Here is a 23,164-nt window from a genome sequence, read left to right on the forward strand (position 1 = left end):
TGCTGGAAATTAAAGGATTTGCTGCAAAAATCAGATGGAAGCTGGAGCAGAACGACGGAAACCTTTGAAATATTCATGGGGTAAAAATTGCAGCTGCACCGATTGCAGATTTCTGGTCGATACCAATAATTTTGTCTGCAATTTTTCTAAATGTAACAAGAAAGTTGCTGATTTGTTAGCAATGGAGCAGCTACTACCTTTTCTGGGGAAGATCCCACAACATCTGGACCTTCAGAACCAGCTCTGATGTCCGTCCAGGTTGAGAGCAACTCTGTTAATGGCATCATGTCACTGACAGGGTCAATAGGTCACGATTAGGACCTTCCATTAGGTCAAGGGTCAGAGGTCGTGCCCTCCGTCGATCTGAATGTTCGGCTCATGTTCACTTCTGACCTGAGGATGTTTTAGTTTTCTTTCTCTTGGTCCTAATGTGGACCTGCCTGACAGTGACCTTTGGCCCCTGACCTGTAGATGTGGATGAACTGATTCTGGAAGTGATGAGTTTGTGTTTTCGCGCTCAGACCATTAGAGGCTGCAGCTTCAGCACTCTGACATGCTGTTGCCATGGAAACACTGATTTTCTGAGTTTCAACACTGAAGAACTTTGGTTTTGATTGTAACAAAAGTTCAGATCATGAAACCCAAATGCAGAGAAAGTTTGATCATCTCTAAATTAATATGTCCACAAAACACAAACACATGAAATCTGTTTTTTTATTTCACATAACACGTTTACAGTAATTTGAACAGAAATCTGTTTCTGATTCTGAATCCTACAACCTGAAAACTCCCGGCTGAAACCGACAGAGCAGCTGAGGACGCTTACGAAACCAGCAGATGACGGAAAACAAGAAACTTTCTGTCCTCTGGCCAGAAACATCCAACCAGATAAAAGAGCAGCGAGCAGCAGAGAGCTGCGGCGCTCCAGTTCCTCCGGAATCCGCTTCATGTTTTCCCAGAGCTCCGGCCGTGAGACCAGGACAGAACCGCTTCAGGCCTTCACCCACACAGAACCGCTCTGTTCTTGCTTTATTACTTCCATCTGCGCAGATCTATAGAGCTACAGAAACAGAACCGGTTCAAACGGCCGGAGGAAAGAAGAAGACCAGAACATCAGAACCCGGTACCAGAGCAGAACCTGGAACCAGAACGGAACATCAGTGAAACCGGGCCGCTGGATCCAGACCAGAACATCAGAACCCGGTACCAGACCAGAACCAGCTGGAGGTAACCGTGTTTCTCCTAACAGCTGCCTGTGAAGCGTAACAGTGGCAGAAATCATGACAAAGTTAAAATAATCCAGTTAGTGCTAACAAGCTAACAGGTTACTGATGATTTCTGTCCTTTGCCATGACGACTGAACCTCATGTGGTCGTCATGGAAACAGCAGGCTACATGTCACCAGCAGCTTCTAAAATCACATGTGAATAACTTTGTTCTTGTGATTAAATTAAAAACATGGCGCCATCATCCTCCAGCCACTTCCTGTCACTCTCTTCTTCATGTTTTCCAGCAGGACCAACATCCTGTTGATCACATGACTAGTGTGACGCAAAAAAGTGTTCACTCACTAATTTTGATACACTCAGAAGAAACCATCTCATCCTAACGTTTATTTCCAATTTGACTTTTTTCCATTAAGTAAATTTATTTTTGTTATTCCAGTTTACACATCTGTATCGTCAAAGTAAGCACAGCTACAGGAAGAACAACCATGACACACTCACTCATACCAAAGGTAATCTGGAGGTCAATTAACGTAACGGTCATGTTTATGGACTGAGGAACCCGGAGTACCCAGAGAGAACCCTCACGGAAAACAGGCACAGCCCTATGGCTCTCCAAGCTAACCGCATACGAAGCTAACTGTACGCTAATGATCTTTCTGCAGGTTAGCTAACTGATGATCAGTTAATCTAAGCCAATACATCATGTTAAGCTAGTTAACAAGAATATTAATGTTGTTACAATCATTAGTAGTTAATTAATAAACTGTTGCTTTCCTCACTTTAAATCTATTGCCACAACAGAGAGAGGTTGGGAGTGTTAGCCTAGCAGAGGGCTGCAGTGTTAGCTTAGCAGAGGGCAGCAGTGTTAGCTCAGCAGAGGGCTGCAGTGTTAGCTTAGCAGAGGGCTGCAGTGTTAGCTTAGCAGAGGGCTGCAGTGTTAGCTTAGCAGAGGGCTGCAGTGTTAGCTTAGCAGAAGACAGCAGTGTTAGCTTAGCAGAGGGCTGCAGTGTTAGCTTAGCAGAGGGCAGCAGTGTTAGCTTAGCAGAGGGCTGCAGTGTTAGCTTAGCAGAGGGCAGCAGTGTTAGCTTAGCAGAGGGCTGCAGTGTTAGCTTAGCAGAGGGCTGCAGTGTTAGCTTAGCAGAGGGCTGCAGTGTTAGCTTAGCAGAGGGCTGCAGTGTTAGCTTAGCAGAAGACAGCAGTGTTAGCTTAGCAGAGGGCAGCAGTGTTAGCTTAGCAGAGGGCAGCAGTGTTAGCTTAGCAGAGGGCTGCAGTGTTAGCTTAGCAGAGGGCTGCAGTGTTAGCTTAGCAGAGGGCTGCAGTGTTAGCTTAGCAGAGGGCTGCAGTGTTAGCTTAGCAGAGGGCTGCAGTGTTAGCTTAGCAGAGGGCAGCAGTGTTAGCTTAGCAGAGGGCTGCAGTGTTAGCTTAGCAGAGGGCAGCAGTGTTAGCTTAGCAGAGGGCTGCAGTGTTAGCTTAGCAGAGGGCAGCAGTGTTAGCTTAGCAGAGGGCTGCAGTGTTAGCTTAGCAGAGGGCAGCAGTGTTAGCTTAGCAGAAGACAGCAGTGTTAGCTTAGCAGAGGGCTGCAGTGTTAGCTTAGCAGAGGGCTGCAGTGTTAGCTTAGCAGAAGACAGCAGTGTTAGCTTAGCAGAGGGCTGCAGTGTTAGCTTAGCAGAGGGCAGCAGTGTTAGCTTAGCAGAGGGCAGCAGTGTTAGCTTAGCAGAGGGCTGCAGTGTTAGCTTAGCAGAGGGCTGCAGTGTTAGCTTAGCAGAGGGCAGCAGTGTTAGCTTAGCAGAGGGCTGCAGTGTTAGCTTAGCAGAGGGCTGCAGTGTTAGCTTAGCAGAGGGCTGCAGTGTTAGCTTAGCAGAGGGCTGCAGTGTTAGCTTAGCAGAGGGCAGCAGTGTTAGCTTAGCAGAGGGCTGCAGTGTTAGCTTAGCAGAGGGCTGCAGTGTTAGCTTAGCAGAGGGCTGCAGTGTTAGCTTTTCATGCTATTAAACTGAATTTTGTGTCTCCTCTCTGTGGTCTTTGTGCTCAGTAACGGTTAGCATACGCTGTTTTACTGAATGCTTCATGTTGCTGTTTCACATTTAATGATGTTTAATCGTTTCCACTCCAGCTCAGTTTGGCAGCTGGACTTTAGGTTTCATTGGGTTAGCTTAGCTAGCAGAGCCTCCTGGACTGTAGCTGTTAGTGATTCTGTGTTTTTAGTTCTGAAAGAGAGTGGAGGCGATAAATCACCCAAACTTCTGAAAAATGAACCTCCTCACTTCAGAGACCACAGTTACGGCGCTGGACGCCGCCTATCTGCAGAAACTCAGCGACCAGCTGCACCACCATGCAAATCCTCTGTCCAGTCAAAGAATTCAGTCATTTTGAACATAATTTAATTTCACAGTCAGCCGTAGACGTGTTGTTTTTATTCGTTTCATGTTGTTTCACCTGCCAGAAATTTGTTTAGCATGTGGAAATTTTTTTTACCAAAAACAATGACTGACCTGGTTGGCGATGTTGCTCTGCTGGATAAACTGTTTATGTGTGAAAATATTAGTAAGATTACTCAACAGCTTCTGTATTTTACTGTTAAATTGGTGTAAAATTCCCAAAATAAGCCAAGAGCAGCGCCTGGTTAGCTTCACCAGTTCACCTGGAATTTAAACTACAGAGAGCCAGAAGTTTCCCAGACTGCTTTGCCAGTCTGCAGTATCACTGTGTAATTTTCCCAGAGTTCTTTGCGGTAACATGGTGTAATCAGGTTCTACATGCAGAACTGAAACGAGTTTTTCTGATCTGGAGGGAATGAAGCAGATTCTTCTTCTGACGTTGACCAAACTGCAGCGGGAACATCTGCAGACAAAAAGTTATTTTATTTATATAACAAACTTCAGCAACAAGGCAATTCAAAGTGGCTTACATGAATTAAAAAGGAAATTCAAACAAAAATAAACCAAAAAAAGAGCAAAAGAAGAAAGACAATAATAATGTTGATAATTCCTGTTCTGAGTTGCTAGGTAATTTTTCTGGATTGTAAATTTGTTCTAATCCCTGTTATGGATAGCTAAAGTTAAAGTGAGTAGGTATCGTCTGGACTTTCTAAGTATGTTCCAGTTTTGTAAAAGTAATAAGTGCTCCACAATTTCTAAGTAGTAATAAAAACTAAATGTTCTGGACGAAGTTTTCCTGGATTGTTTTCTCTCCAGCTCTCGGTCTTTTCCTCTGCTTCTCTCCCTATCCATTCTCACCCTGATTGCTCGTTTAACAGACTCTCCTTCAGTCTGTGTCCGGTCTCCATGGCAACCACTGCTGGACCAAGCCATGGTGGCTTCAGCGACTGACGTCAGGGTTTCGCTCAGCATGTTGGATGAAGCTTTATGAACAAACCCAAACAAAAATATTGTCACCTGGATGGATGTTAGCTGGATTCAGGCGCACTGCCATGGAGACGGTGGGTGGTGTAAACATTAATACTCATGGATGAACATCAGAGCTTATTGTACATTTTCTGCAAAAATGGTGAAAACCACTGAGCTTAAGCGAAGCTAACTCCTGAGTTCCTGTAAAATCCTCTGTGATCGATGGGAACGTATTTAAGTTCTTTAAAGAATAAAAATATTTGCGTCCAGTCTGTTTGATGGTTATTTTTTCCTTCTTTATTTAGAATTTTGACAGGATTTAATGAGGAAAAAGATTGCAAATTATCTAGGTAATTTTTCTAAAGCCAAAAAACAGTGTTGTATAAAGTACTGAAATCTCAGAGTCAAGTAAAAGTATAAGTACCTCTCCAAAATATGACTTTGGTAAAAGTCCAAGTCACTGACTGAAATGTTACTTGAGTAAAAATCTTAAAGTATCTGAAACTTCTTGTACTTAAGTATGGAAAGTACTGTAAAAATGGATGTACTCAAGTAATGTAATGAAAAGTACAAGTAAAAAGTAAAACAAAGCAAATGCAGTTTGAATGACATTTTTTATATTTTGGTAAACTTGTCAAATACACTTAAAATAATGTACCCAACCAAGTGTAGGCAAAATTAAACCTGCTAATAGATATACCTGCAGGCATCATTTAGTTAAGAAAATTAGGTGCTTTACCTATAGCACAAGGTTAACTTAACCTGCTTTACAACTGAACCAGCTTCTTAGTAAACCCTCCAGGACAGAAAATACAAAGTTTTTGTAAGCCTTAAGTTTTCCCTTCAAGTAAGGTCAGTGCTGAAAATGAGAAAAATAAATAGTACAGAAAATGCGGCCAACATGAAGAAAAAGAGCTGTTACGATTACTCTACTTCACAAATCAGTGAATCAGTCAATGCTACAGTCAGTAGCTGGTGCACACAACTGGTCATTATGCAAAAGAAAAAAAGAATTGGGAGGGAAATGCAGCTTATTGGCATCTGTAAACCTGGTTTTGAACTTGCATGCCTTTCCTATATTCGTTAAATTTAGTCTAAATTGCTATCGCTATGGCTTCTGTCCCCCCTTGAACAGAGGAGTCTAGGTAGCCTGCTACAGTCAACATTAGGCCTAAGCTAAATACACCACGTATGGAACTGAAACAATGCCAAACAAAGTTCATTTATGGTCAACGTTTCACAATACAGTAGTGTCTAGTGACCAAGCTATAGTTACTGAAACAGGAGGATTATAACCATTTCATAAGAAGTTACCTCGATGTGTTTCTTCAAGTGGGACGGGGAGTTTTTGTAAGATAGAATTTCCATGTGGCTGCTACTGATTGCGAGACTTGCTTTGTGTTTAATGGGAGAAGTGAAACAGGTGTATCCTAATTAAAAGTAAAGAAATCAAGAAATGGCAAAAAATGTGGAATGAAGATAAGAAAGGAAGAAGATTATATGAAGTACAAAAGTCAGTTCAAATTCGAAGCATTAATGAAAGAAACAGAAGAGAAGAAATAATAATTAGTAGATTAAGAGTAGGTCATACCTACTTAAATGACATGCTTTATACAATAGGGAGGAAAAATAATGATAAATGTGAGAGATGTGGAGAGAAAGAAAATGTAGAACACATATTGATGAAATGTAAGTCAAATGAACTCGAAAGGGAAGAATTAAAGAGAATAGTTAGAAATATGGGGCATGAATGGAATCTTAAAGGTATATTAGGAAATGAAGGAAACATAACAGATATTCACAAATTAAGGAAAGCATTGTTTATTTATCTTAAGAATACAAAATTAAAAAATAGAATTTAATAGATGTGAAGTAATGCTGCTACACACTCATGTACAGTAGGTGGCGGTATGCACCTTAAAGTTGCTTGTGATCCGCCATAATAGAAAAGAAGAAGAAGAAGGTGTATCCTATTGGTGGTAATGAACAAGCCCAGGCAAGTTCTTTGGGCTAGGCTACGGACTTTGTTCGGTAGCCTACTTGCTACTTGCTAATCAGTAGGTGGGGTCAAAACACTTTGTTTCTCTCTCTCGCTTTTTTGTAACGAGTAACTAAACCACACATTGAAAATGTATCGGAGTAAAAGTACGCAATTAAGTTCGGAAATATAGTGAAGTAAAAGTGAAAGTCATCAAAAATTTTCATACTCCAGGAAAGTATGAAGTACTCCAAAATATACTTAAGTAAAGTAGTGAAGTATTTTTACTTCGTTACTATACAACACTGCCAAAAAATACCCCAAAAACCGAGATTTTGATTGAAAAAAAAAAGAATCAGGAGGGTGATCTCTGAATGACGTCAGATGTAATTCAGGTGGAACGGAGGAAAAATGACGTCTCAAAATTAAAATAAAATGAATAATATTCAAATCTCCTGATTAAAAGAAACTAAAGGTGGCGTTAAAAGAGATAAAAATTCAAAGAGTACAGTTGATGTTAGCAACATTTATTTTGTTTTCTTCCACCTTATTGGAGTTAAGGACATTTTACAGTTTTTCTCAGGCAGATGGACCGACTCAGTGTGTCACCAGCAATCATCCATGTTGGATGGATGTTGGATGGATGTTGGATGCATGTTGGATGCATGTTGGATGCATGTTGGATGGATGTTGGATGCATGTTGGATGCATGTTGGATGCATGTTGGATGGATGTTGGATGCATGTTGGATGGATGTTGGATGGATGTTGGATGGATGTTGGATGGATGTTGGATGCATGTTGGATGCATGTTGGATGTTCAGATAGGTTTTTTTACAGTGCAAGCGTGAATTGATCCAAAAACAAGCAGAAATGTAGAGAGCATGTAGGTCAGAGGTCCCTGAGGCCCCTGAGGTCCCTGAGGCCCCTGAGGTCCCTGAGGCCCCTGAGGTCCCTGAGGCCCCTGAGGCCCCTGAGGTTCCGGCGTCCTGCATGTTTTAGTCTCTCCCTGGTTTAACTCACCTGGATCCAATGACGGCTCGTTAGAGGCCTAACAAGAACGTTGACCTGCTGAAAAGGTTGTTGGTACCGGGGACAGAACTAGAACCTGCAGGACTCCGGGCCTCCAGGACCCACTTTGGGCCCCTGATGCAGAATAAACACACTCTGCAGTTTAATGCTCTCACTATGAGGAGCTTTAATCCTCAGGATGTGACTCTGAAATGCTTCTCAAGTGTTTTTTAGTCACCAATCAGAGCAAATCTTTACTGTCCTGATCTGACTCCTCCCTGCAGAACCAGAGCAGAACCAGAACCGGTTCTGCTCTGGTTCTGGTTCGGTTTTTACTGCAGCAGCAGCTCTGTTATGGGAATCCCCCGTTTTACTGGGAAACCAACAGCTGTGAAACACATCTGGCCATTAATGCAGTTTTTACTGTAAGATGTTTGGAACAGAAGACAAAGAGCTTACAGAGGAAAGCTGATCCGTTCTGTACAGATCAGGAAAAAATAGATTCTGTCAAAGATTTTGTGTTTTAATGTGAAACAGAAACCATCTGGAAACTTCGGTTTCATTTTATATTCTATGTCTTCATAACATCAGACTCTTTCTATAAACACATCAGACTCCCACCAATAGGCATTTTAAAGGTTTCACTGCCACCAAATCACCAGAACCACCAGGGTTCGTACTCAGAACCCTGAGACTAAAGCAGCTCCATCGACATCATTACAGGAAAAATCTTTGCTGCTAGCAGGACTGAATGTTAGGAACATAAAATGTTTCTGTCCCGTTTTATTGTCTTAAATTGTTTTGAGTGGTTAAAGTCTCATCTACCAACTAGCCACAGTTTTACTTGTTTAACACGCCTACCCATTCAACTAAACCATGAAGAAGAAACTAAGAGCTTCAGTGATTCTCAGAGAGTCTGACATGTCAGGGACGGAGACGGAGACGTCCCAGAAACCACCAAGAAGTAAAATAAGTTCATAAATAAAACTTGTAAAAAGCCCATGTGGAGTCAGTCTGACAGTTTTAACCATGTAGCAGCTAATGCTAATGTCAGCATCCACAGTAGCAGCTAATGCTAATGTCAGCATCCACAGTAGCAGCTAATGCTAACATCAGCGCCCACAGTGGCTGCTAATGATAATGTTAGCATCCACAGTAGCAGCTAATGCTAATGTTAGCGTCTTCTTCTCTAAAGAAGCTCTATGAATAATCAGGGTTTCGTGAAAATTTGGAAAGATGAATGGATAGAAAAAGATTTTGCTGCATCCTGATGAAGAAACTACAGATTGAAACAGATTAAAAACTAGAAATATTTTTGTTGTTCAGCTCAAATATCTGTTCATTCAGTAATTTAGCAGCAAAGGGGCTTTTGAATTGAAGATGTTGCTGATTTTGTTGATCTGTGTTTAATTGCAGCTCCACTAGTTCTCCTGCTGCAGACCAGTGGAGGTTAAAGGTCACCTTCCTCAGCTCATGAAGCATCAGCAGCGACTCAGAGCGCTGACATGTTGTCCAGGATCGCGGCTCGCCGCTCCGTCCTGTAATCTGACTTCCTGCCTCCTCTGCGTGACGCCGCGCTGGCTCTGAACGCAGCAGGACTGTTCGCCTGGTGAGCAGAAATTACTCGCAGATGTGAAACACGCTTACTCATTTCTACCAAATCATGGAAATTATATGTTCTCAAGGTAAACACGGCTCTGAGAGCAGGATGGAAAAGTCAACGCTCTGGGTGAGTCAGCTCATAAACATCTTCCAGGCAGCTGCAGAGCTAAACTCCCTACCTCTAAATCATCCACCGCTCCACTCACAGCTTCACGTTTCACCGCTTGGCGTTACTGTTGCAGGGTTTTCATTCAGCTCCACTTTCTGTTCCTGTTTTATTTTGAAGGTCTGGTTCTTTTATTCATCATTTCAAAGGTGAAATTTTCAACTTGCATGTTTGAAAAGTGAGCTGGAGCGATTCCTGAAATCTGATTTAGGAAGTCACATCTGACCATCAACAAGCTCAAAATCCAATATGGCTGCCGCTCAGACAGTGAAAGCTGCAGCAGTAAAACGTTTTTGTTCCTCAGATGTTTCATTTGTGTTTATTTCACTCAACAAATAGATGTGAAACTGATTCAGCCATCCAGAGAGATCTGGTTGGACTACGCTACTTAGCAAAGCAGGGCATAAAGTCACCACCCTGCCAGAGGCCCCCCGGGGCCCAGGGCCCCACCATGATCCAGCTGAAGTCCTGTTCCTCCTGATGGTCCGGTCAACCTGGTTCTACTGGAACCAGAACTCCATCATCTGCTCCACCTCCAGCTGCTGTGGCTCTGAGTCAAACCAACCTGTTCCCCTCCTGGCCTGTGGGGGCGCTGCACCAAGAACCACTGAAGGAAACGACACAAAAACCTCTGAAGACACTGAGAGCAACTTCCTTCTTCACCAGATGGAAACAAGATGGAGGCGTCAGATTTTAGTGTTGGAGGATTTCTCTTTAGTCTTTGGCTAAAGACCAGGAGCCATTTCTGCTGCCAGCATTAGGCTAACATGTTAGCTTTGGTTGTATTTGCCCAGAATGCCCTGCTCTGTAGTCTGCTTCCTGCTTTTGGAGCAGTTTTGGAGGTCAGAGGTCGAGTAGCGTTGAGTTGATGTTCAGCGGCGTTTTACTCGGAAACTTCCTGTTCTTCTCCTTCATGTTTGGACCACCATGCGCCATCGTTTCCATCTCAGCGCCATGTTGGCATGAATCTACCGTCGGCATGTCCGAGTTGCTGTGGCGTCGCCATGGCTGCCGGCTAATAGACGCAGGCTGTCCGTTAAAGAGCCTTCAATGGCGGCCATTGTTCAGGAACGTTGGTGAGTCAGAAAGCAAGCCGAGGAGCGGGGGGGCGGTTCTGTGTGGCTGCAGCTGGCAGAACCAGAGGGAGACGTGATGCATCAGGAGCTGGAGAGACTTCCTGTCTCTCACCCTGAACGGGAGCCAGACGGACGGTTATGGCCGACGCTGGTACAAACCGTATTTCAGTCACATTGCGCTTTACTGTTGTTAAATCAGAGAAGAAGTGTTCCTGTGTGAGTCGCAGTGGGCGAGGCGAAGGTGTGGTCGCTTGTTTCCATGTAGGAAGAGGAGCAGCAGCCTTCATCGGCCGGCCATGGGAAAAAACAAGCCAGGGAACGGACCGGTTTCCAAACCAGAGCGGTTCTGGAAATATGTGTTCACCACGTGACGGGCCGCAGAGCCCGGCCGATTCCCCCGAAGAGCCTCGTTAAAAAGCAAACTCCGCTGCAGAGCCCGGCTCAGACTGACGATCCTTCACCCAGAAACATCTGAGGAACCACAAGTTTACATACACCCTGTAAAAAACCCATTTGCTCTGTGTTCAATCAGAACCAAACTTCTCTGGCTTCAGATTATTTCTATTCGCTCAAAGTCAGAAAAATCAGGAAGAACATTTTCAGTTGAGTTTCTCTGAATTCAGAAGTTTACATACCTTTGGATGATTGTCTTAAACTGTCTGATTTGGGTCAGATGTTCTGGGTTTTCTTCCTGACCTTTCTCCCTGTAATTTGCTGGAGTTCTGGTTCATTCCTCCTGACAGAACCGGTAGAACCGGGTCGGGTTTGTAGAACCTCTGGATGTGAAGCTCATCGTCTTTCTGGAGTTTTAACTTCCTCATGATTTCTTCCGATGTTGCTTCAGTGTTTCCACATAATCCTCTTTCCTCTGGATTCCATCAGGATTCTGAAGCGGACCGGTTCCTCCTGCAGTAAAACAGCCCCACAATATCATGCTGCCACCACCACTCTTCAGTTAGGATGGTCCAATCGTCTTCCAGATGTATGACGGTCATTACGTCCAAACGGTTCCACTGGCTTCTTCTTCGCTGAGCGGCCTTCCAGGCCCGGTTCGCTGGATGAAGACTCCGTCTCTGGCGGAGTTCAGGGTCAGTCTGGACGGTTTGGACCAGAACCGCCTCACGTCCGTCAGAGTCTCAGAAACTTCCTCTGATTTGTTTCAGCTGGATTCAGAACCTGATCCAGAACCGAGTGTGAATGAACTCGGCTTTAATTGGGTTTATTGTCTCACACTGACTGATGATCTGTCTATAAATAATATCACGTTATCAGAGCCGCGGTTCCGGCAGCGTCTCCTTCACCTCATGGTTCCTCATCATGCTGCTCTGTCTCTCACCTGTTCTGGTTCTGGTTGGACCCGGCCAGGATGCAGCAGTGCATCGTCTCCTGCAGTGTTCGCCTGCGAATGAGTATAAAGTTCAAACTTGACTTTTAAAAGGCAACAAGTCAGGAAAAATAAACTTTTCGTCTCTTAAGTCCATCTGGCTGGGAGCCTGGAGTCTCTGGGAGAGCAGAAAATAAAAAACTAGTTTCTCCTGATGCTGAGTAGAAAGTTTTATTTTCTGTTTTTTCATGTTTTCCAACCGGTTAAGTATTCCATATTAGTTTTGAACTGTTGCATTACGGTTTTTGCTGCAGAAATGCTAAACAAGGTCACAGATCTCCAGCTGACCGGCTTTGTGAATGCACCATTTTTAATGATTTTTTGTAGTTAAAGTCCAGATTTAGTTGTAAATGTTCTGACATCAGTGGGGAAAAGTGGACTTTGCTTCTTGGCCGAACGCTGCAGCATTCTCACCGGCTTCGTTTACCGGACGTGTTCAGTCGTGTTGTGGCTCCAACATGTCCGCCTGGAAGCTCCAGCTACAAACGTTTTAATCAGTAAAACGTTTCTGTGCCGCTACATTGTCATGGCTCTGCTAACAAACTACAAAAATGGCCGACCGGGATTGAAACGCTCTGTGACCTGGAGGGGGCGGAGTCTGAAGTGTCTCATTTGCATTTAAAGACACGGCACCAAAACGAGTTGCTCTCAGATACGGCTGAGGTCAAAGGTCAAAGAGGAGCCTGAGATCAAACCAAAACATGGAAGGTCAGCTTTGACTAGACCACAACTGGAGGATTTAGAGGGAAAAAGGATTTCAAAGCACAATGTGTCCAGATTGGTGATCCTGATCTATAATCAATCAAATCATTCATTACTGAGAGTTTTGTTCTTGTCTTCGGGTTAAATCTGCAGGCTGACGTCTCTGACAATAAGCTGATGACATCACGCAGTTCGGGTTGGGCCGAACAGAACCGCAGGAGGAACAAACAACCTCTGCCCGAGCTTTGATGTTTTCATTTAACGCCTGCCAGCATTTCTGAGGTTTTCTGCAGATTTTGGTTCTTCTCTTTATGACTGAGCGTGTCGATGTTGGAACGTCACGTTGGGTCCGGCGGGCTGGAACCGGGTCCAGGTGGAGGTCCAGGTACGGAGCGGCCCGTCAGAACCGGACTGTGGAGGGAAACCAAAGGATTTCTGGGACGAACCGCAGCTGGCAAACAGATTTTATAAGCCAACGTTTCTTCGCTGCTGCGATCATCTGCTCCTCATTTCTGTTTCCAACAAGTAAAACTGGAATGTTTTCACAGAAAGAGGAAAACTAAGTACACCCCATGATAACCTCTAACCTCAGCCCGGCAGCCATCTTGTTTCTAGACAGAACAGACTCTCAGCCATACTGGTTCAGGGTCATGACCTTTGACCTGTAGAGACTGAGATGGAGCTCTGAGCTGATCAGACGTCCAACATGTTTTGCACTTGGGAATAATCTTCACTTTTATCTTTTAATTAGTATTTTTCAATTCTATGTATTTTATTTATATTTCTTCATTTTAAGCAAAAACAATTTTAAAATGTTTTTAAAGATTTATTTTAATTAGTTTTATTTTTTAAATTATTTCATTATTATCTTAAGGATAAGGACTTCATGTAGTCTTGAGGTGACCTTTGACCCTTCCCAGCAGTCTGTCTGTCCTGGCGTTGTGCTAACAACAGGCCCGGCTCCAGATGAGTTTAACAAAATGAATCTACGTAGCTGAATGTAGACAACAACATCAGTAGCCTACAGGCTACTAGTTAACAAGCTTAAGGTGCTGTATTGGTATTAGCTAGTCCTCTTTTAGCTAACATTAGCTAGTCTGCTTTTAGCTAACATTAGCAAGTCATCTTTTAGCTAACATTAGCTAGTCCTCTTTTAGCTATCATTAGCTAGTCATCTTTTAGCTAACATTAGTTAGTTATCTAGTCATCTTTTAGCTAACATTAGCTAGTTATCTAGTCATCTTTTAGCTAACATTAGCTAGTCCTCTTTTAGCTAACATTAGCTAGTCTGCTTTTAGCTAACATTAGCAAGTCATCTTTTAGCTAACATTAGCTAGTCCTCTTTTAGCTAACATTAGCTAGTCATCTTTTAGCTAACATTAGCTAGTTATCTAGTCATCTTTTAGCTAACATTAGCTAGCCTGCTTTTAGCTAACATTAGCAAGTCATCTTTTAGCTAACATTAGCTAGTCCTCTTTTAGCTAACATTAGCTAGTCATCTTTTAGCTAACATTAGCTAGTTATCTAGTCATCTTTTAGCTAACATTAGCTAGTCCTATTTTAGCTAACATTAACTAGTTATCTAGTCATCGTTTAGCTAACATTAGCTAGTCCTATTTTAGCTAACATTAGCTAGTTATCTAGTCATCTTTTAGCTAACATTAGCTAGTCCCATTTTAGCTAACATTAGCTAGTTATCTAGTCATCTTTTAGCTAACATTAGCTAGTCCTATTTTAGCTAACATTAGCTAGTCCTATTTTAGCTAACATTAGCTAGTTATCTAGTCATCTTTTAGCTAACATTAGCTAGTCCTATTTTAGCTAACATTAGCTAGTTATCTAGTCATCTTTTAGCTAACATTAGCTAGTCCTATTTTAGCTAACATTAGCTAGTCCTATTTTAGCTAACATTAGCTAGTTATCTAGTCATCTTTTAGCTAACATTAGCTAGTCCTATTTTAGCTAACATTAGCTAGTTATCTAGTCATCTTTTAGCTAACATTAGCTAGTCCTCTTTTAGCTAACATTAGCTAGTCTGCTTTTAGCTAACATTAGCAAGTCATCTTTTAGCTAACATTAGCTAGTCCTCTTTTAGCTAACATTAGCTAGTCATCTTTTAGCTAACATTAGCTAGTTATCTAGTCATCTTTTAGCTAACATTAGCTAGCCTGCTTTTAGCTAACATTAGCAAGTCATCTTTTAGCTAACATTAGCTAGTCCTCTTTTAGCTAACATTAGCTAGTCATCTTTTAGCTAACATTAGCTAGTTATCTAGTCATCTTTTAGCTAACATTAGCTAGTCCTATTTTAGCTAACATTAACTAGTTATCTAGTCATCGTTTAGCTAACATTAGCTAGTCCTATTTTAGCTAACATTAGCTAGTTATCTAGTCATCTTTTAGCTAACATTAGCTAGTCCCATTTTAGCTAACATTAGCTAGTTATCTAGTCATCTTTTAGCTAACATTAGCTAGTCCTATTTTAGCTAACATTAGCTAGTCCTATTTTAGCTAACATTAGCTAGTTATCTAGTCATCGTTTAGCTAACATTAGCTAGTCCTATTTTAGCTAACATTAGCCAGTTATCTAGTCATCTTTTAGCTAACATTAGCTAGTCCTATTTTAGCTAACATTAGCTAGTCCTATTTTAGCTAACATTAGCTAGTTATCTAGTCATCTTTTAGCTAACATTAGCTAGTCCTATTTTAGCTAACATTAGCTAGTTATCTAGTCATCTTTTAGCTAACATTAGCTAGTCCTATTTTAGCTAACATTAGCTAGTCCTATTTTAGCTAACATTAGCTAGTTATCTAGTCATCTTTTAGCTAACATTAGCTAGTCCTATTTTAGCTAACATTAGCTAGTTATCTAGTCATCTTTTAGCTAACATTAGCTGTATCCAACACCCTTACTGAACTCGCTCTGTTAGTTTGGGGGAAAACTGCCAAGTTCTTTGCGTTTTTCTGGTTTGCTGCCATGATTCTAACAAACCTGAGCTGCTCTGCCCAGCAGCAGGTCTCCTTCTGCCCACAGGTGTAAACTCAGCGTGAGTGTCGTAGCGCTCATTTTGCGTTTAAAGGTGGCTCGGAAAAACGGGTTACGACGTGTTAACAACGGATTAAAGAGTTTAAACTGCTGAAGACAGTGACAGAGGACACAGATATAGGAAGAACAGATTTGGCCACTCTGAGGTGAAAACAGCAAACAGCTTCCAGTCCAGGGGGGCTCGGCTGACTCTGTGGGTGGGCAATGCCCCCCAATGCCACCGGGCCTGGCTAACACCCTGGAGCCTCCATGTTCCTCTCTACCAGATTCCTGCTGAGCTGATGGATGTGTTGGATCATCCAGGTGGATCCGGAGCCGTTTGGGTTCTGCTGGTTCTGGTGGAACCTCCCACTGCAACATAAAAGCCGTCTGTACTTCTGCCTCCTACACGTGTAATGATCACATTTTCAGTGTTTATCTGTAAAGATCCTTAGAAGTGGAACCGCTGGCTTTGATCAGGATGAGGAGGGAGGAACAAATAAATCGCCGTTCGGACCACAAACTGCCTCCAAGCAGCCGATGAAGGAGAAACAGAAACAGCTTCCAGAGTTTATCCCTGGAGAGGAAACAGGCTGTAAAAACAGTTTCTTCTTGTTTCAGGGAACGTCCCGTAGCAACCTCCAACAGCTCACAGCCAGCCGGTGAAAAAGTCCGGCCGGTTCTGACCCAGTTAACACAGAGAAGATCTGCTGGGGGTTCAGCACCTTCAGGACAGCTAACGGAGGAAGCCATCAACTGTTGCTCTGGAAACCAGGTGACCCAGAGGGGGAACACCTGAGCAGAGACTGTAGCTCCTTCACTGATTCAGTATTGCATTTTCATCTCCCGTCTCCTGACATGATCTCAGGTTTTCTGTGATCATGTCAACATTTCCTGATCTCTGAGACGATTTATTGTTATTTTTATTTTACAGTTTCAGCACCAAAATTCAGACTCCTGTCCAGTCGGCCACTTCGTTTCTCCAGGATGTTATATCCACTGAAGCTAGCTACTGATCTGACTGAGGAGACCAACCAGCTCTGGAAAATGAGAAGAACGCTACTAGCTAGCATTAGCTTTGGGTAGGCTATGCTAGCATGCCTTGGTTGGTAAACCAATGGATCGCCTATTTCCTCCACTGTCCATTAGCACAGATAGGCTAGCATTAGCATTGGTTATGGTAATGTTAGAAACAAAACACATTTATCATTGATATGCAGAATCTGTAACATCACATATCAGCTGCCTTGATGACAGTTTACTGTAATCCAACGTGACACGAAGCATAAACATGATGTATAAAACGGAGCTGAAGTTGGCTTCTGATTGGGAAAATAATGTTTCACAACCTTAAGTTATGAAAAATTAATTTCTACTCATTTATTGTGATTATGATCACAACCAATTATCTTTAACTGTTCCAGTTTACAAACTTCAACTCTCAGACTCCTCAAACATAAACTATTATATTATTCTACACTAAAAACAGAATATTTATAGCCTAGCTTGTGATTGATGAAACGTTTATTTGATCAGTGAAAGTTCAATACAGAATGTTATTAGCATGTTCCACAAAAAACAAACCAGGTTAAAATATTCTGCTTTTAGTGTTGAATAAAGAAAAAAAGTCAGTTACGACAGGCCAGACTAGACATGCTAGTTGTTAGCCTGTTCAAGGCTAACATTAGCCCAGGCAGTGCTAATGCTAGGTTATCCAAATATAAAGCTAGCATGTCTATGCTAATAGTCAGCAGAGTAAGTAGGCAATCCAGCATGCCTTCCTTGGTTTGCTAGTCATTAGCCTATCCAATGCTAATGCTAGTCATTAGCGTCCTTCTCATTGGCCAGCGCCGGTTGTTCAGTTTCTGCCGGCCAATCATTGATCAGGTCAGTAGCATCAGAGCGGATAAGGACGTTGGTGACCCCAGACTGTTCCTGGATCGTTGGCGGACGTTTGGTTCCGACTGTCTGGTTCTGGGCAGATGTGAGAGGAAGTCCGGTCCTCCGGAGGGGAACCGACCACACCGGACCGGACCAGAACCAGGACGTTTCTGTGGAGGCGGAGATCCCAGGCATCAGGAGTTCTCATCACAGAAATCATCTCTGCTCCAGTCAGAGAACCAGAACAGGTCCTGGAGGCGGTTTGGACCCAAACCGTGCTGCAGAAGAACTTCATCAGAACCTGATTTTATTTTTCAGAAATTTGACAAATTAACCTGAAACTGAAGCTATTTATGACCTTCTGAGGATATTTAAAGTGTGATATTTATTATTATTCCCCTGGTTTGTGTCCAGATTAACAACGTTTTGCTACAACCTGCTTCTGCCTTCTGAATTTAGAAAGTTTATAAATGTTATAAAATGTTTTATTCAGAACATAAACAGAAAATCTCAGGCAGCGTTTCCTGAGCTGCAGCTTCACTTCGTATTCAGCTGCTGCTTCCAGCGTCTGAACGTCCAGATGGTTTCACCGCCGCAGGAAATGAAGAGGCAGCCTTCATCCTCCTCTTCCTCACTGGATCTGTGGCTGGTTCACAGGCCTTTGACTAGGCAGGAAGTTGAATCTCTGGAAGCTCAGAGGTGACGATTCGTCTCGATCCAGAATCAGTAAATCTGAAGCTGGAAGCTTCGGCTTTATGATGAATCTTCGTTCTTCTTCCTGTTTACATTATTAAAATTGGAAACCAAAGTTCACTCAGGGATTTTAGTGAAAATAAAAACATTTAGCGACGGACGGTCATGACGGGTGAAATGATTTCTGAGACATCAAAACGAGAACGGCAGCGACTCCATCCCAACATTTAATTTATCGATCTCATCCCAATTATCTCAGTACATAAAATAAATAATAATCAGGAGGAAATGTGACGTTAAAATCTGTTTTCACCTAAAAGAGGCATTTTAATGTATTGTTTTCTGAAGGTGCCTGTTTCTACATATTAGTATCACTTTAAGACAAAAAACTGAAAAATGTTTGCTTGCTCTGTTTTTCCCTAAAATAAACGGCTTTCTAAAGATTTTTACTTTGTTATTTGAAGTTTAAACCTGGACTTCTTCACAAGAAGAAAAATGATTACCGTATTTTCTGGACTATGAGCCGCTACTTTTTTCCCCACGTTTTGAACCAGGCGGTTTGTAGCTTTCCTGTGGATTTTTCTTCCACCACCAGGGGGCTCTGCAGCAGGAAGTGAATCATTGGAAGTCAAAATTAGAAATCAAAGAAGAAAGCGCTGCTTTTCATTTAGAACAAGCTCATGCTAGCAGCAGGAATGACGGAGAAATGTATTCAAACTCATTTCCTTTCACCATGGAAACAACAGGAAGACGTTCATATGATGCAGCTTTTAAGTTGAAGGTTATCGATGTGGCAGGACAGGAGGGAAAAAGAGCCGCTGCCGTAAACTCGGCGTGAACGAATCCATGGTTCGGCGTTGGAGACGGAGGGCCGCGTCTTTAACAGCAGATTATTAGGATGCTGCCCTCTGCTGGGCCCTTGAGGAAAACCCGGCGCGGCGGAGAGACCAGCGGCTTGTAGTGAGGCGCTTATAGTCTGGAAAATACGGTACTAGGATCTGTTGGCACTTCTAGGATATATTTTACTCTGAAGTTTCTGTTTTAATCTGAATAGTAATTTCATTTATTTACCTGGAACTTCTTTTAAAAATGGTAAAACAACTTTTGTTCGTCGTAAGGTTCTGATCGTCATCAGAGAAAAGGAGCAGAAAAAAAAGATTGGTGTTGTGATCTATGTGTTTCTGTGTATTTATTTCAAGTTTCCTGTGTCTCTGTGTTATCCTGTCTTCCCCTTGATTATTCCCAGGTGTGTCTCGTTCCCTGATTACCTCTTGTGTATTTAGTGTCACCTGTGTCTCTGTGTCTTGGTCGGGTCCTTGTCGGTTCGTTCCATGGGCCCAGTCTGTTTTCTCGTCCCTTGTTTACCGGTTGCTACCGGCGTCGAGCCCTGGCTTCAGTTCGGCGTGCTGCCCGGCTTTGGGACCGTTTTTGGGCTGTGTTTATTTCCTGGATTATTATTAAACCGCCATATCTCATCTCATCCTGAGCCTGCTGCGTTTTCCTCACCACCATTTCATAACAATTGGAGGAACTTTTACTACATCGACCTCAGTGAGTTTTACTGAGCTCTGGTAAAACGCATCCAAGATGGCGTCGCTCCAAAGTTTGGTTGCGTCTCATGGAGAGACGTCCCGGGTTCAGCAGAACTTTAATCGAAGGAGGAGATTTGGCCCACAGCTGATTGCCACGCATCGACGGTTTGATGCGTTGCTTAGCAACATATGGGGGAGTTCACCTTAAACATCTCAGGTAAAGTTAAACTGCATCTTGACGACTGGCTTCAGATTTCATATTAAAATGTTTAAATATTAAATGTAAATCTGTATCTCTAGATTATTATATCTGAGCCTCAAATACAAACTTTCTGCACCAATCAACAGGCTCCTGGCTCATATCTGACCTTTGACCTGTTCATTTTTGAAGCTGCTTATGCTGATTGGTTTTTAGTTTTTATTTAGTCATTAAAAATGCTGCACCTAAAGTTATTTTGTTTTAAAGCTCTGGTTCCATGTTAGAAATGTTAAATTAAACCTGAACTTCCTCTGAAGCGGTTCTGAAGTCCTGTCCGGCGCTGGAGCAGCAGAACCGACCCGCAATCTGGAAATAAAATCCACAGGAAGGATTTCAGTGCTGATCAGAACCGTGCTCTCCTAATGAGGAACATGGCCGCCGTCATGTGACCAGAGGAAAACGGTTTGATCCTCTGCAGACCTCTGGACTTCTGGACCCGACCTCTCTGCAGAAACGCCATAATTCATCCCTGCTGGACGCTCGCACGCCTCCCGGTTCTCTTCACACGCCGACTTCAGTGGAAAACGGACAATTATTCTCAGCTGAATTTTTTACTCTACATTTTTACAGGACAGGCAGTGAGGTCCAGAGGCCCGGTTTGAGTCCACTGATCTCTTAATCATTCTCATGTGGCTCCATGTTCTTTCAGGGGTCCAGGAAACGGGACGTCCTGTTACCATGGCAACTGATTCCTGGTGGTTAGCCTGGCGTCTTCATGCTGACGAAGCCTCAGCTACACATAACGGGATTTCTGGGAAACCAAATGGATTTTTATGCGTTTTGGCCTTTAATCCACATGAACTCTGTTTAATATCACTAAAAATAAAAATGAATAAAAACGTCGACCAAAGAGATTTGAGAATTTTTCTTATTTGTGTCTGAAAGAGGAAAATGGAGGCCAAAGGTTGAGAGGTCAGAGCCTGACAGTCTGCACCACATACTGCGACCATGACGACCGTTTGGCCAAGATGGCCGCTGTCAGAGAGCTGCTGATTTCTACGTTGGCTCAGCTTTACAAACCCAACTCAGCGCAAAATGACTGGATGAATTATACGGTTGTAAATTAATGGTTTTCATAGTTTCTACATGCAACTGGAGCGCTGCCTCCAACGTCCCATTTATCTAACCAACTAACTTTTTACAGTGTACAATGTCAAAAAATTTTGTTTACTTTTCTCAGAAGTAATAATCAACTTGAACACATTACCATCCTTCACTTTGTAAATGGTGTTAACCAGGATTAATAAACAGTTAAAGCTTTACTGCTCTGACTGACTTTGACTTGATGATCAAATTACAAGATAAATATAGAATTAAAATGACATTATTCCAACTTTAACCTCTGAATTCCCACGCTTACTGAACAAAGAATAGTTTCTCTAGCTCACTTTACTCTCAGCTACTTTATGAGTCACTACATAATAGAAACGGAATATTACTCAAAAACAAAATAAAACTTTTAAAACGAGTTAATCCTGAACCTCGGCTGATAAAAAATAACGCTGTTAGCAGGGAGGTGAAGAGAAACCGCGCCACAGCGCCACCTACTGATAAATAGGAAAACATCTTACAGAGAAGCTCTGGTGCAGGGGTCTCAAACTCCAGGCCTCGAGGGCCGCAGTCCTGCAGCTTTTAGATGTGCCACAAGTACAAAAGACTGGAATGAAACGGCTTAATGACCTCCTTGTGTAGATCGGTTCTCCAGAACCTTAATGACCTCCTTGTGTAGATCGGTTCTCCAGAACCTTAATGACCTGATTATTCTGTTCAGGTGCTGCAGCAGAGGCTCATCTAAAGGTTGCAGGACTGTGGCCCTCCAGGACTGGAGTTTGAGACCCCTGCTCTGGTGTGTTTTTATGCTGAGCTGACCTGAGGAATAATGAAACAGGAGAGCGATGATGACCTTTAGTTCTGCCTTTAGCATCCATGTTGCGTTTGAGTCAAACAGGAAGTGCGCCCAAAACCGACCCGGAAGCAACGCTCCCCAAACAAAGGTTCTGCCTCGCCACTTCTGTTCCCCCATTAACCTCAGGAAAGCATTAATGCAAACAAAATATAAATTGTTCATTTCGCTCACATGAGCAGCAGCCTGGATCCACCTGGATGTGATATTTGTGCTCAAGCTGTGTGTGTCTGTAGGGGTGTACTTATTTTTCATGGTGCTGTAGGGTTGTTCTTCACAGATAAACTTTATACAAACTCCTTACAGCTGCTCTAGCAAACAAACTCACCAAAACACACTTTTCCACTTAATGTTTTAAAACCAGAAATAATTTATTGAACTGCTTTGATGTTTCAGTTTTAACTGGTTTATTTTTCTGTTAGCCTTTAATTTATTTGATTCTATTAGCCTTTAACTAACTAGGAATGTTTTTGTGGCCAGTCGTCTGAACGCTCGACGTTTCGCTCAGGAAGATGATTGGTGGCGCGCTGCCTGCTGACCTGACACTTCATTGAGAAATATAATAAAAGCTGTTAGTTTAGCATCTAATATGGATTTTATTACTATTAATGCTTTCTTCATCAAATTTGGTGCAAATGAAGCCAGTCATTCGTCTCTCACTGATTGATGCTTCAGTGGAAATAAGAGCTGGTGGAACCACACACAGATTTTCCTGGGCAGCTGCTGAGCCGTTTGTTCCAGCGCTAACGTCCTGCCAGGCTGGATGAATCGTGTCGTTATGTGGAAGCTTTTATTTGGGAGCAGAATAAACACCGACTCTGTGTGATGTTTCTTTCCCAAACCGAGATCCCCACCTGAGGCCCAGGAAACGTTTTACCTGCTTGGACGACGAGAAAACAATCATATCATCGATTGTAGCTGCTGTCAGTGCAACATTAACATCTGCAGACATGAAATATTGGTTCTGTTTGAACTGAATCTTTGGTCAACATGTTCCCTCTGCTGGGAGCAGCAGAGCTCTGAGGCTGAAACTGAGAATCAGACCTGATGGGGGAAATGTTGGAGGATCTGCAGCTGCAGGCGGTGGCAGCATCATGGTGGGGGGTGGAGGTCATCTCCCGTCTCTCTGGGAGAACATGAAGTGTTTCTGTAAACCTGGTGATGTCAGTGGAGTACCTCAGGGCTCAGTATCAGAATTCATTGCATTTATTTTGAAAATTTCCCTGGAGGACAAATAATAAAACTTTTTTCATGTGTTTTATCATTTCTATGTTGATGATATTCATCTATATTGTTCCTTCAAACCTTCTGAATATCTCAGGTTCTCCTCTCTGACTCTGTGATATTTTCTTGTGAAACTTTAACTTTTGCTCCTGAGAAC

At 42.6% G+C, this 23,164-nt stretch overlaps 2 long non-coding RNA genes across 2 annotated transcripts; one reads left to right on the forward strand and one right to left on the reverse strand.

Moving 5' to 3' along the window:
- The first annotated feature begins 1,160 nt into the window (after positions 1-1,160).
- On the forward strand, positions 1,161-18,579 carry LOC114148198 (uncharacterized). Its single transcript, XR_003596235.1, has 5 exons — positions 1,161-1,227; positions 4,483-4,665; positions 8,978-9,170; positions 16,137-16,290; positions 16,450-18,579. It is a non-coding gene; the product is annotated as an uncharacterized LOC114148198 (long non-coding RNA).
- LOC114148199 (uncharacterized) lies at positions 17,898-18,692 on the reverse strand. Its single transcript, XR_003596236.1, has 2 exons — positions 18,593-18,692; positions 17,898-18,174 (listed from the first exon to the last, which is right to left on the reverse strand). It is a non-coding gene; the product is annotated as an uncharacterized LOC114148199 (long non-coding RNA).
- Between the last annotated feature and the right edge of the window lie 4,472 nt (positions 18,693-23,164).

Source organism: Xiphophorus couchianus, chromosome 7, assembly GCF_001444195.1.
Source record: "Xiphophorus couchianus chromosome 7, X_couchianus-1.0, whole genome shotgun sequence".
NCBI lineage: Eukaryota > Metazoa > Chordata > Actinopteri > Cyprinodontiformes > Poeciliidae > Xiphophorus > Xiphophorus couchianus.